This window comes from Myxocyprinus asiaticus, chromosome 20 (genome assembly GCF_019703515.2).
Source record: "Myxocyprinus asiaticus isolate MX2 ecotype Aquarium Trade chromosome 20, UBuf_Myxa_2, whole genome shotgun sequence".
NCBI classification, from domain to species: domain Eukaryota; kingdom Metazoa; phylum Chordata; class Actinopteri; order Cypriniformes; family Catostomidae; genus Myxocyprinus; species Myxocyprinus asiaticus.
In genome coordinates this window covers 32062103-32077827 of record NC_059363.1, presented here as the reverse complement: position 1 = coordinate 32077827, position 15725 = coordinate 32062103, and the positions used below count along the sequence as shown (strand labels likewise).

At 39.5% G+C, this 15725-nt stretch overlaps 1 pseudogene; it reads right to left on the bottom strand.

Annotated features, from left to right (window-relative positions):
• Positions 1 to 7408: 7408 nt before the first annotated feature.
• On the bottom strand, positions 7409 to 15257 carry LOC127411102 (putative nuclease HARBI1; annotated as a pseudogene).
• Positions 15258 to 15725: the final 468 nt, after the last annotated feature.

The following is a 15725-nucleotide window of genomic DNA, read 5'->3' as shown; positions in this document are numbered from 1 at the left end:
CTACCTCTGTTTCAACCTGTGACACTCTCTGATATGGGAATAAGTGACAAACAATTGTTCATACATTATGTAGAGTTAGGAATTTTTCAGTCTTATAATGAGTTATAAAAAGTTCTAATATTATAAGTTATACAGTAACTTCCCATTTGTGTTATGGACCCAAATGTTCCCAGAAATCAAATGGCCTTGTTGAGGAGAGGTGTGCATGCCAATACTTTTCGAAGCTGTCTAGGTGAAAAATCACATAATGACTTACATTGAAGGAGCTATATTTAGGAACAAGAATATAAGAATTGTGGGTGGGCTTTTTTGACTTGGACCAGTAAATATAATCTACCTGCAACCACCCACAACACCCTAGCATAGGGACAGCAAGTTATTCTTCAGAAAATTTAAAAATCCATTTGACATAATGCAACTCCACAAAGTGATTATGATTATTTGATCACAAATTAAAAATAGAAACAACACTGCTTAAGATATTTAGGTTTTTCAGAGAATATATTTTTAACATGTGTATTTTGTCTTACTGTACTGGCAGAGTTTTATAGTCAAAACAAGTGAAAAAATCTACCAGTGCTGAAGAAGTAATCCAAAGTATTTAGAATATGTTGCTGACCTTGAGTAATCTAAAGGAATATGTTACAAATTACATTTTACAGCATGTATTCTGTAATCTGTAGTGGAATACGTTTCAAAAGTAACCCTCCCAAAAAAGTAAATTCTCCCCAGCCCCATAAATGTTTGTATACCCCAGGATACAAAAACCTTTTTAGGGTAAAAAGAGTTTTCTTACAATATATTTTCCAGCCCAAAAAGCAATTTTCAATGCAGGCATAGTTGGTACGGTCCCTTCCCACTACCTCTCAGCTTAATTAAATTCAATATTTGAAATTAGTGCAGGAATTGACAGTATAAGCCCTTCTGTCACGCTAATTAGACACTTAACAAAAGCATAAGCAGTATGGAGTTTCAAATAATGGGCCCCCGCAACACTGACTGGAGCCTTGTTCTTCTGTGAAAAAGGCCCTTGTCTGCTGAGTGGAAGAAATGTTTTAAGGCCATGTCATAATTGGTGTCTGTGATTGAATCTGATTAACATTACTCACTGCATTTGTTTGATGTGATTGCCTCTTGAACATTTTTGCATAACGGATGTTTTCACAGAAGAGTCTACTCTAACTCTGGCTTAACTCCAGGAAAACCTCTCAATGCTGAAGTCTGAATGCTGAAATAACATCTCGTAGATCAACATAATGGCTTAAAATTTTAAAAAGTCAAAGCAGCCTGAACCTACCAGATAACCAGGCTGGGGTGAACAGTAACAGAAAATGGCCTTAAAGTAACAGATGTTTTTCCACTATAAGACCTGTGAAAATTGGTCTTTAGAAAAGCCTCAGTTGCATACTGACAAACATTAGTGGATCTATCCATAAGTGCACACTAGCATTCAACAAATTTCTCTGATGAGATTTAACAAATACAAATGCTGTAAATAATTGAGCTCCAAGCTGTGGCGTGATAAATGCATAAGAAACACGACCTTGGAGCTTTTTGTGACACTGATTTTAGGGATTAGTGCTATTTAGTTCTGAGGTCAAACAATGGAAATGACACGTGTAAGACTGTATTTCTAGCATGGCAACACACAAAACCATGTTTATTGCAGTTATTGTTATTATTGCAGTCAGATTTTTGTCTGTGGGATTCATGCTCACAAAATTATTCTTCCACTGTAATTTGACACGTAATAGAAATAAAAAGGCATTGATTATAAGCCAAACAACCTACTATTTTTCTTAGATTTAAAGCATAGCTCATGAGTGTGTTTGTGTTTGTTAAGCTATTGAGCTAGCACACAGTCTGCAGTCTGTGTTTCAGTCTGCATTGCACAACACAATAACCAAACAACTCTCTTCATTTAAATGAAATTACACACTCTGGCCAGCAGTTAACCTTAATTAGACATGCATCCAAATCAAGACAACTTCTCTCTCTTTTAAGAGGACTAGGCCAATAACAGACTTTAATGGGGCCATATTCTACATCAGGGGAATTCAGTTCCATTCCTCAGGGCAATGGTCCTGCAGAGTTTTGTATCAACCCTAATCAAACACACCCGAACCAACTAATCAAGACTGTGTACGATTTTAGCCATCTTCTCGCAAATGGAGTGATTTGACGTTTGCATTTTGAGGAAGTACTTTAAAAGAGAGCCATCACGTAGGACAATTTATGCTTCGTGTAGTGTGCTGAACCCACATCAGTCATAGCAGTTCATGCTGTGTTTGCTTTCTTTATTGCAGACGACGTGGATGTGATAGTAATTCAAATAGACAGACGTTTACATTTTAAATGTAATAACCAGGGACCAGAAACTTCAAATTCTTCAAATGCGTTACTCCTTAAAAAAGTAACTTAATTAATTAAAAAGTCATTTTTTATGGAAAGTAAAGCATTATGTTACTTTTGTGTTACTTTTTTCTAACAGCCATTTTCTCTTCTACTATGCTATGCATTCCATACAAATAAGACATGCATTGCATACAAGAGACATTACAGGTCATGCAAGCTACTGTACAACACTCATGTCAAAACAACATAGTAAACAAACAGATATTTAGAAAGTAGGTCTTCACATCATATTTATAATACAGAATCAATAACATGAATATGCATGATTTATTTTACCATCAACATGGCAGCCAATATGAATAATGACGAATAACCACTGTCTTACCTAAAGCAGCAAAGTCCAACACTTGAACCTGCATCATATATGTCATTATGTGCTGTGCCCATCAACAATGTCAGAGTCAACTTAAGATGTTTTTAAAAAGTCAGGATAAAATTCAGAGGGGAACGCCAACCTAACATGTTCAAGGAATGTTTCTGATAATAAAAGAATATTTTTCACTAAAGTCATCTTAGCGACTTAGCTTGTTTTGGGTTAGACGCCACAACTTCAAAGACGCATGTTGATGCAACTTGAATAGAATCGTTTTTAATGCTACCAAAATGTTATAAAAATGGTTTGTTTCATGAACCAAACTACTTGTTTATAATAAAAAAAAATTTAGAATATTTTTAGAAACTAAGATATTTTCTCTGCATACACAAACCATGTAGAACGTTGCTTGGAGTCACTGATTCAGATTCAGCTTTTTTCATCCCATTCTCCCTGTTAAAGGGAGATCTAACACAGAGCAGTTCGGCTGCATATGTCAGTGAATTGAGCGAGTATTTCACCCTGTGTATCATGTCATGGCCAGTGGAAGACAAGTCTTATAATCCCTCTGCCTTAATGCGTTTACTGATTTTTATAATGCTGTGTGTATTAACACATGAATCAATCGCATTTCACTCAACCGAATGTTGTTGCCCTCATATTACGCTAAAACACGAAATGCGCATGTGCATTTGTGAGTTGATTGACAGGCGATGTCTGTATCTAAAAGGTGATTGGCAGTTTTACCTGCAAGGTGGGACTTCTTTTCTATAGCCATTGACTGTTGGGTGCTAGAGCTACTTGGTTGGGCGTTCCAATTTCTCCCATACATTTAAATAGAAGTGACTCGTCTCTGCTAAACATACGCTATAGAACTACAATGCCAATCATGCACTACGTCTCCTCCCCAAAGTTTGCACAAGTTTGCTTCTGATTTCTCACAATATAGGGAGAGTAGAGGTGTACAAAAGCAAAGCATTGCTTTATTTAAAAGTAACTCTGATATTATGGTCTAAAATAAAAATCATTGCATTACTTTACTCGTTACTCAAAAAAGTAATCTGATTACTTTTATCACGTTACCCCCAACACTGTCTGAGCCTATATAATTTTAATTCCAATAAAGGAAACAATTTTTTAAAATTGTTTTCAAAGGAATATTGCAGGTTCAATACAAGTTAAGCTCAATTGACAGCATTTGTGGCATAAAATTGATTGCAGCTAAAATTACTTCTCCCTCCTTTTCTTTAAAAAAAGGGTTACAGTGAGGCACTTACAATTTAAATAAATCTGTAAACTTTAAAATCATGGTCATGTCCAGATGGGTGGCCTGGTGTGCCACCTCAAATTCTAAATTATGATTGTTAATTTCCCAAGTCGAAGATGGGTCTTCAATAAAACCAGCTAGAACTATATTGGTTTAAATTGGAGCGGGAAGCAGTGTCAAGAAATTACAAATAATCGTGTGGACTCATGGGGAACACTGCGTACAGTCATCTGAAATGAAGTATGGCTTGAACGTGCTCATAACATCGGGTGTGCATTACAACGGTGTGCATCATAAGTAGTGTCAAACTTGCTGTAATTTCTTATTTACTTGCAACTATTTGCCTCAAACAAAGTTTTTAAATATATTTAAAAGATATGATGCCATGAACCTTGTTGTCATGAATCCCGCCTTTGTCGTTCCTCCCGCTCACCACCAGAGGGCTCCATCACCTGGGGATTGACTTTAACTCTCTGGCTGCCTGCCTACTACTACTTCCTTGTTTACCTGGAAATAACCTTTTAAATAACCAGATTGTCTGCCGCCTGCCATGACCTTTTGCCTGTTTAATTTCTATCACTCTGGATTGCTTTTGTTATTACTGTTGCTGGTGATTGACCTGCCTGTCTGTATTACAACGTTTATCATTATTAAAGCTGCACATGGATCTCAACTCTGATGACTCATCATTACAGAAGACTTCGCCACAAACCGATCCAGCGGCTTTTTGCAACTAACCACCAAGGTCTTAACTCCTTCATCGAACCCAGTGGCACACCTGGCCTCATCTAGAACAATTCACCGCACCATGGATCTAGCAGTATTCTTTGTTCAGCTAAGCCAGGTGAACTTATCAATAAGGGAGTACTCCCATTTCTTTTCCACCGTTGCCGCCCACACTGGTTTTGATGCTGCTGCTCTGAAATCCATATATCGGATCTGACTCGCAGCACAGCAGTGGAGGGAATTGCCGGACTCTGGAGACTACACGTGGGAGGTATACGTATGTGAGTCTAGTACTCGACACACTCGCCACAGAGGATCCTCCTCTCACAATCCCGGTTCCAACTTCCAAGTCAGCCACGACTGAGTATGCTCCACAACATGTCACAGCCACACCTCAGCCTGCTCCATACCATGTCACAGTCAAACCTCAGCCTGCTCCAAGTCATGTCACAGCAGCGCCTACACCTGCTCCATACCATGTCACAGTCAAACCTCAGCCTGCTCCATGCCATGTCACAGCCACGTCTGAGTCTGCTCCATGCCATGTCACAGCCACGCCTCAGCCTGCTCCATGCCATGTCACATCCACGCCAAAGCCTGCTCCATGCCGTGTCACAGCCACACCTCAGCCTGCTCCATGCCATGTCACAGCCATGTCTGAGCCTGCTCCATGCATGTCACAGCCATGTCTGAGCCTGTTCCATGCCATGTCACAGCCATGCCTCAGCCTGCTCCATGCCATGTCACAGCCATGCCCCAGTCTGCTCCATGCCATGTCACAGCCACTTCTGAGTCTGCTCCACGTCATGTCACAGCCACGTCTGAGTCTGTTCCACGCCCTGTCACAGTCAAATTTGAGTCGGTTCCATGCCATGCCACAGTCCAGCCTTCCATGACTCATTGCTCAAAGGCCTTCATGGCCCTTGTCTCCAGGTTGACTTATCCACCACTGATATCGGTGCGTAGGGCCACGAAGACCCTTTCCCACAAATTGTCAGTGACCTTGTCTGCCATGGCCACCAAGCCGACTCCCACGCCTGCCACGGCCAGCGAGCCGACGCCCATGCCTGCCATGGTCAACGAGCCGACGCCCATGCCTGCCACGGCCAACGAGCCAACGGCCAATGAGCCGACGGCCACGAGCCGACGCCCACGCCCGCCACGCCAACGAGCCAACGCCCATGCCCACCACGGCCAACGAGCCAACAGCCACACATGCCACGGCCAATGAGCCAATGCCCACGCCCGCCACGGCCAACGAGCCAACGGCCACACCCGCCATGGGCAATGAGCTGGAGCGTTGCCAGACTTGTCTAGCTTAACATTTACAATTTTTGATTTTAAAAATGTATTATTAAATGCTGAAATTAACATGAAGATTAATATATATATATATATATATATATATATATATATATATATATATATATATATATATAGTGTGTGTGTGTGTGTGTGTGTGTGTGTGTGTGTGTGTGTGTGTGTAAATATATAAAAATATATTTATATATAAAAAATGTGAAATTATATTACATCCTAAGAAAGATTAATATTCACTGATTTTTAGATGCAACCCCAACTCCAAACGTTCTTGGCAGCAGATCAAGACAAAATATAAAAATATAATTCAAAGTGGTGAGTATTTACCACAACCTTTTATTAGTTTTGTGTGAACATTTTATCACAAACACTTGTTTGCAGCTAACAGAAAAAAGTGTGAAATTCAGAAAACTGGGGGAGGGCCACCTCCTCCAGAATACACTGTGACGGAGGAGTTGGCTCTGAGTAGCAATAAGGGGCGGCCGATTATGGATGGGATTACAGGTGCTGTACAATCTGACCCTGGTGCTGGCTCCTCTAAGCAAGTGACACTGTGTATGTGTGCAATGCATTACTACTTTTTTAAAAGTTTTAAATATGGCTGACTGTATGTTCTGCAGTAGAGGGAAATACAGTGTCCCTGTTGAAGCCAGCACACATACACACAGTCTCCCAAACAGAGGTCAGTATGCAGCAGACAGAACACTGTGAACATAACTTGCTTTACAACAGTTATGCTTTACATTGGCCTACTTTTATTTATTAGGGTGAAGCAAATGATGAAGACACTCTGTGTGTTCTGAGACAGTTGCTGAGGTGAATGCACTGGGCTTTTTATTATGGCACACATTTGAATGTGTGGCATAAAAAAAAGTGACTGACTCTTACACTTATCTCTTTTATTGTAGGATTTTTCACAACCTGCCCCAGAAACTGAGGCCTCTACCTCAATGGGCTTCAGAAGGAATGTGAACAAGGTAATGCTTTAAACCCTTGACATTAATGACAGTCTGTCCTGTGTATGTAGAAAGTCATGCCACTTTTTGTGATTTGATTAACCTCCAGAAAACTTGTAATGATTATGTTTGTTCAGGTGGAAACAGACTCAGTCAGGGCCCTTTATAAAAGGAGCCTACGACTAGACTGCACAATAAAGGAGCTGGACTGTGAGCTGAGGAGGCTCCAAATTAAAAAAAAATAAATTGGAGATCAAACAGCTGGAAAAACAGATCTCAGTACGTGAACTTATTTAACCAAGTAACGCTTTAGTATGAACACTATGAATATTTATTAATGCAACATTCTCTTGCTCTTTCTCCCTCTCTAGCCACATTTTGAGACCTATTTGCAGTTTCAGTGTGCTTTTATTAAGTAAAATATTGCATGGTGATTGCATCTCTGACAGCTGCACCAGCTGGGTGGTCAAGTGTGATGGGGTCAATTTAATCGTGGAAAAGCTGGTTTTGTGGTGGTACTTGCTCCTTTCTGATAGTGGCTATATTGTGCAGAATGGCAAATGCAGCCACTATCTGTGATGCCCGCTCTAGTGACACTCTTAAGCGCCGAAGGCAGTTGAAGCATGCCTTTAGGATGCCAAAGGTCATCTCGATCTCGACCCTGGTTTTACTGAGGGCCACATTGAAGCGGTTTTGTGGCCCTGTCTGAGGGTCAGGATAGGGGGTTAGCAAAAACCTCTGGCATGCATAACCCCTGTCTCCTACCAACAGGCCATCAAAAAGCTCTGTCATAGAACAGAAAAGGGAAAATTGTGTACGTTTTGCTGTGTCACAATTAAAATTAACATTTTAAAGTGTTTTGTACTGTACCAAATTTAACTTACCTTCCTCAAAGTGCTGACTCATGGAAAATTCATGAGTCATGTACTGATCCAGGCCATTTGGCATCCAAGCTTGTGATCATACATTCATGATCACAAGTAATCTGCAGATGAAATGCACAGTAGATCATTGTCATATCTGTTAATATTACTATTCATTGAAAGATTCATCTCACTGAAACTAAAAATCAGCTCACATGTATAGTAGGCCTACCTGAACAGTAAGGCTGTGAAAGGACTTTCTATTCACATAATCTGCCTCATGTTCTCCTAGAGCTTTGGAGATTGCAACATGTGTGCAGTCTGTTGCTCCTATGAGGGAATCCTATCATAAGATTTAAATGTTTTTTTTTATTTTTATTTTTTTAGATTTTAACAAATAATTCTTAACATGTATTGTATAATACATTTAAGTGCTCTAAGTGAAATCTGCTTTTTGAAAAAGAAAAAAAAAGTGAATGTAAAAGGTTAAATTAGCTCATGTGATGTCACCCTATCAATATATCTTACGGCAATTTGATAAAAGCACTCTTTTATGGACATGGTCGATAAATGTCCGGGGAACACAATGAATCTATTTATGTACCCCTGCAGTGCGAGGACCACCTTGCGAATGGTTCGACAAAATGTGTTTTTCCCTAGGTTCTCTGCATCACAGACCGCATACATGTATGTGCCACTTGCAAAAAAACGCTAACACAATACATACCATTTGCGGTACAGTAAGGGAATGGCTTCGACGTGTCACATTTTTTATGTGCAGCTCAAGAAGTTTGCAAAGATACGAGATTCCTTCCACGGAAAATCGGTATCTTTCACACAAGTAAGTATCAGGAAAGGTAAGGGGATTTTGTCTGTCCCTAAAAACTCTTTCTCTGCGAAGTGCTCGTCTAACAATTTGCGTGGGGATGTCCACAGGATTTGGAAGAAAAGCTGAAGCCACTGCAACAGACACTGGGAATTAGTTACATCACCTAGATGTGACTTTGCTCACAGCTGATTGGTAAAATTTCAGTCTGAGATCTCGAATCCAGAACATAACCTGCCTCCGTCATGAATCCCGCCTTTGTTGTTCCTCCCGCTCACCACCAGAGGGCTTCATCACCTGGGGATTGACTTTAACTCTCTGGACTCCATTTCCCATAATCCCTGTACCTGTCATTGATTATCTGCTCAGCTGTTTCACATTTACTCGGCTATTTAAATCTCACTCTCACTCTCTATCATTACAAAGTCTTGTTTTGCCCTGGCTGACATTTCTAAGCATTCTCTTAGGTTTTGCATTATCTGTGTATGATCCTGGATTGTTTACCCTGTTTTGACCCATTGCTGCCTGCTTACTACTACTGCCTTGTTTACCTGGAAATAACCTGTGAATGTCTGCCGCCTGCCCTGACCTCTTACCTGTTTATTTTCTACCACTCTGGATTGCCTTTGTTATTACTGTTGCTGTTAATTGACCCTGCCTGTCTGTATTATGACGTTTATCATTATTAAAGCTGCACATGGATCTCAACTCTGATGACCCATCATTACACTTGTAAACTTTGGTAGGTTCATAATCATGTTTTGGAGTAAACACAGTTAATAGGCCTATAAAAAAAATTTCATATGCAGAAATTTGCTTCTTTATATTGCCTATATTTATTTCCTTTCATAATGTAAAGCATTCAGTCTTAAATGATCTGGTCTAGTATATCCCTTAAGAAAATAAGTAAAATTACTATTATCATTATTTTTTGGAGATCAGGAGAACAGTTTTAATATCAAATTAAGTTTAAATAATTTTCATTTTTTTAAAGCAATGTTTAATTAAATAATCAAATTTCCCTTTGCAGTCCCAATATATGGCTATATTGTGTACACAAAACTGAAATCCATGCACATTCCTTATGCGTAGGCTTATGATAAGATTAGGAATATCTAATATCTCCTTTATTGTCTCAAATAATGATTGCCTACTTGATATTACCTCCATAGCTTCATCTCTCAAAACTGCACAGAACTACAGTGTGTTTAATGTTACGTGATGATCTGTTCTTAAATAGACAGTTACAATATAGTCACCATAAAGCAGTATCCATAACATTTATGCCATTTTAAGACACTACAGTACATACATAAAAAGTATACTGAAAAAAATACAAAAATAAAAATACATACTATTTTGAGTCCTCTGTGTTTTGGAGTATTAACATTGAAAAACATTTAATCAATTATTTAACTAAATAACATTCGACAACTGAAATTCCTGAAAAGGAATTATTATTATTATTATTACTATTATTACTATTATTATTATTATTATCAGGGACATTGAGTTAGGCTTCATGCCACACTGAATGAGTCTGTGGCTCACATGGACCAGCCTTGTCAAAAAAGTCTGATACAAGTGTGATACAATTACTTACTAACCTTTTCTGTGTAAAGTTATATCCAATTTTAGAACTTTGTTGCAATGACATAACGCTGTAAACCCTAAATGACTGTAAAAATTGCGATTTAAACAACTTTACATCTCAAATAATATACAAGTAAGCTGTTACAGAAGATTTTATTTAAGTGCTTTTATAAAATTATAACTTCACATATCTTCCTTTAAACCCTGCAAAAATGGACCCCATTTACTTCCATTGTAAGTGCCTCACTGTAACCTCGATTTTTGCTTCTTTTTTTTTGGACATTCCCCAATTTGGAATGCCCAATTCCCAATGTGCTCTAAGTCCTCGTGGTGGCGTAGTGACTCGCCTCAATCCAGGTGGCGGAGGACGAATCTCAGTTGCCTCCGCGTCTAAGATCATCAATCCGTGCATCTTGTCACGTGGCTTGTTGAGTGTGTTACCACGGAGACAAAGCACGTGTGGAGGCTTCACGCTATTCTCTGCGGCATCCACGCACAACTCACCACGCTCCCCACCGAGAGCGAACCACATTATAGCGACCACGAGGAGGTTACCCCATGTGACTCTACCTTCCCTAGCAACAGGGCCAATTTGGTTGCTTAAGAGACCTAGCTGTCACTCAGCACCCCTGGATTCAAACTCGCGACTCCAGGGGTGGTAGTCAGCGTCTTTACTCGCTGAGCTACCCAGGGCCCCATCTTTTTTTTTTCTTCTTTTTTTTTTAAGAAAAGGAGGGACCAGGGGGCCTGGGTAGCTCAGTGGTAAAATACGCTAGCTACCACCCCTGGAGATCGCTAGTACGCTAGTCCGCTAGTTCGAATCCCAGGGCGTGCTGAGTGACTCCAGCCAGGTCTCCTAAGCAACCAAATTGGCCCGGTTGCTAGGGAGGGTAGAGTCACATGGGGTAACCTCCTCGTGGTCGCTGTAATGTGGTTCGTTCCAGTGGGGCGCATGGTGAGTTGAGCGCGAATGCCGCGGTGGATGGCGTGAAACTTCCACACGCGCTATGTCTCCGTGGCAACGTGCTCAACAAGCCACGTGATAAGATGCATAGGTTGATGGGATTCATCCTCTGCCACCCAGATTGAGGCGAACCACGATCACGAGGACTTAAAAGCGCACTGGGAATTGGGCATTTCAAATTGGGTAAAAAAAAAAAAGGGGGGGGGGACCAGTCAAAATTGTTTTTGTGGTAACCAACATTATGTCACAAATGCCCTCCACTGATCTTAAATTGTACTGAATATTCCTTTAATAACTAGGAAATACAAGATTAAGATTACATGAAAAGAGATTTCTACTGCTATAAAAACACAGATTTGTGGGACCTAGCGGAACTGAAGGTGTCAGAATAAACATGAAACACATGTCATCATTGTCATTGGAGAGTCTAGCCAATTACCAATGAGCTGGGTCATCATCAGAGCTTTTGCAGCTGCTTTGGGGCAACTAAAGCAGACAAAATCTCTAACTGGCATGCACTGCATCAAGCCAGGTGCTGATCGGTCTGTGCGACACTGCATGGAGTCGAACACACCTCTCGTGTCTCTCATGTCATTACTTGAAAATTAGAAAAGGAGTGCAAAATCAGGGTTGGAATTAAACTCTGCAGGATGAAAGCCTTCCAGGAGTGGAATAGTATAGTCCTGTTTAGCATCTTTTCCCCATTTTTACCATTTATAATGTTATTTGAGGCTTTTTGCACCAACAAAGGTTTGTGTCAAGTGACATACGTCACTTCCACTTTATTATCACCCGAAACGTTACCATGATGACGCAGCGCAGCTGTTCAAACAACAGGAATCTCTAATTTATTGCTGTTAATTTGTTGTTGCAAATAAATATACTTTTTGTAATAGTATTTTTTTTTTTCAAACATTGCCTTTTGTGTCATTTAAAATTGCTTACTATTGCTGTTTTAATAATAATAATAGTAATATATCTATACATAAATGTATATAAAATACACGAATGAACGTTTCCCGCCAAAAGTTATTTGGTGCATGAGAGGTCTTAATAATAAATAAATAATAATAAACCACTGGGTTTAGGCTAGCCTACAGGAAAAAAATTTGACATGTTTTTGGAGTATCTCTCTGCTTATGGCTGTCTACTATCTTATGTATGAGGACGAATGTAAACACTGGAGGAGGAGAAGTATCTGTTATAAAAGGGCTATAGTGCTTGCCCGAGCGTTTGAACATCTAATATGTTCTGATCGACAACCTTGCTTTAAAATACATCCCGAGGACACGCCACCCAGGGTCACATGATCGTAAATGGTAAAATTACTTCCTCTAAGTGACCATCACATGTACCCTTTGCTAATGGCCTTGAGGAAGGGCCCTTCGTGGAGGGCTTGAGTTGCTCACTTTCGTTTGGAACACCCCTGCAATGCCCTTAAAGGGCGCAAAAACGGCGTTTGGAATTCGCCCGTAATGTTGCCGATCCTAGTGTATCGGAACTATCGGAAACAGCATGCCGACCTCCCGTGTGATCATGTTGTGTCGCTACTTTTAGTCAGTTACTCCCCCACAATGAAGCAGAAAGAACTCTTTAAGTAAGCCGTTTGTTGGTTGTTTTCCCTGAAAAGTGTAAACACCGTGGCCCTGTGGCACTATTAAAACATTGGTCTTTTTGTCTGAGCATCCCAGGAGTTGCGATAACTGAAAATTCTCCGTCATTTACCAATTTTATTAATCATTGACAAAACATTTAAATGCTGTCCTTCATTGTGAAATATAAAAAAATAAGAAAGACCAAGTGCATCACTTTTGACTCCACTGTCTCTCTTACACACAGTCCCGCTGTGTGTGTGTGCCCTGTTTATTGCCTGATAGTATTAAAATGTGTATTAACAGGCAGCATCACAATAAACACCTGGTAATATGTGTCTCTTTTGACCAGTTGTGTTTGGATTGCCAGGACAGAGAGTCTCTGAATTAATGACAGCTTACAGTACATCAGTCATTACATTAGTGTGTTACTGCATGATTAATATGTTACTTTATTATAATAAAGCGAAAAAATGAAAGTGTGAAAAAAGCAGTGCATCATTTCTGCCAATTACTTGCATTCAGTTGGGGCATTTACATTTTTACTTGTCATTATTATCTTTATTAAAATAAAAATATTTGGGGACCCAAATAACTTTTTTATTTCTTATGGGGGGTCCCTAATGCCTTATCTATCACTGCTTGCATTTAATCTAAGCACAAACATTTAGAGGGGAATTGTCAGTTATTTTAGAGGAGTATCTGTATTAAGGTGTCTTTAACGAGCAGAGTTAAGCCTGCTCTGAGCCTGCTCAAAATTCTGTGTAAAGACACACAAGCCAGACTAAATTAAGCCTGCTCTGACCCACCTCAGCCCCTAGAATCAAAGTCAGTACTGAGACTGCTTAATTTCTATGTAAATGAAATGCAACATCAGAGCAGCCTTAAACTTTGTTGTTAATGATAGAGCATATAGCCTATTTCATAATTTAGTTTCATATTTGAAATTATAACTTAATATTTTCAGTCGTTTCGTGTTTCTGTTTTCATAATTTTATGTTTAAAACATTAATCTCATAACATTTGTTGCACCCTTGAAATTACACACTCAACGACAGCAAATCTTCTTTTTGTGCAACTTTAATAAAGTCCAGTTCGATACAACATGCATGTTGCGTGCTCTTTCTTCAACACACTCTACTTTCGCTCTGTCTTAAAACAGTGCCCTTTTTTTCTCTCTGAAATAGGTCTTCTTAAAGGTAAATTAACATGGAATAAGAGCTCAAGTGATCTGACACAAATTACCTTAGACAATAAAATAAATGGACAATAGTAAATGAGTAATAGAATTATAATGATGAAGACATGAAAATATTGTGATACAAATCAAGCATTTGAATTTTGTGGGTGCTACACCCTCCCCCACAAAAAAAATAAATATGTTAACATAATTTTTTTTTTTAAAGCTTCAGCATCTCTGAGAACTATCTAACTGAAGATTAAACATTTAAACACATAGTATCTGACACGTGTACTTACACTGTAACGATCGGTAACCTTTGCCAAGACTATTCGCACTGTGGATTATGCTCACCTCCTTCACAAACACTATCGGATTGTAAATACACTGGTGAGCTAACTTTGGGACTTCAGACACTAAAACAACACAAAAGACTGTTCTTCGTATATACTTAAAACCTGTATATATGCTCTGTTCATTTTAACAGTCTGTGGATATGTTTTAATATTGTGAAATGTTCGTTGTCTGTTGTTAATACTTTTGTAAATACACCTTGAACTGGTATTTCTTTTTTGTCTCTCTTTTATTTTCACATAAGCACACTCACTCAGTTCAGTCAGGATCCTTATTTAAGTCTGTGTAACCCGGTCGAGAGGCCGATTTTTACATATTGGTGGAATATGTAATGATCAGCCTCCATCCCTTTGGGAATAACAACCTGTATTTTATCCCATCGAGGTGCCCTCCTACACAGGATGCCTTGTTGGACCTCAAATCAGATCCCGGTGGTCTGAGTCGTGGTGGTAGAGTGGGTTCTCTTGAGCTGGATAATGGTGAAGTCCTCTTCTTGGGCAGAAAGAATTTCTTACCTGGAGAAGGGAAAACTGGCAAATACGTCATCTTTCCTCCGTCGTTCTCCAAGAGCCCTGTTAATGTTATGGTGGTGTGAGATGTTCTTCTCTCCCTTTCCCTTTGCTCTCTACTCCATAACTGAGGGCATCTGTGAATCTTTGATGGGATCGGAAGAGGTGGTAAAGAGTCTGGAGTAGTAGGATTAGCAGCACTGTGGATGTTACTCAGAGGATTAGAACTGGTGGAAGTAGTGGATGAGATGGGTTGGTGTTCATTTAGGGCAGGAGCTTGAACTTTTATCCCCAGATTTTTTCTCCACTGCTGATCTCTGTGGAGGAAACAGTCCATCACCTCTCTCTCCTGGTGTATAAAATCCTCCATTTGGGCCATTTTTAAATCCACAGCCTCTCAAAAACTAATCTCCAGATTCACAGAACTATTGACAGAATCTTTAAAATCATTTTCTAATTTTAAAACATATTATTTCAAGGCCTTTACCTCAGATCTTAAAAGTTAACATTGACATTGTTTGGTGTTATTAACAAAGTCCGATTCAACATGATCTGGATATAATTGTTGCAATAAAGAAGTTGACTGTCTCACATAATTATTAACTTTCTTTTCTTCATTGTAACCAGCAAAGCTTTTTGTCTCCATTTTCTTCTCTTTTCACACTCACTTCCAACATGATCACATGTGAAGTCGGCATGATGTTTCCGATAGTTTCGGTACCCTAGGATCGGTGACTGTATGCTGACGCGCTGACATGCAGCATTCTTATCAGACATGTTTGCAGTGGTTTCAATGTATTTACTTTTCCACTTGGCGCGACTGGTAGTGCATTGCATCAGCTGCGTG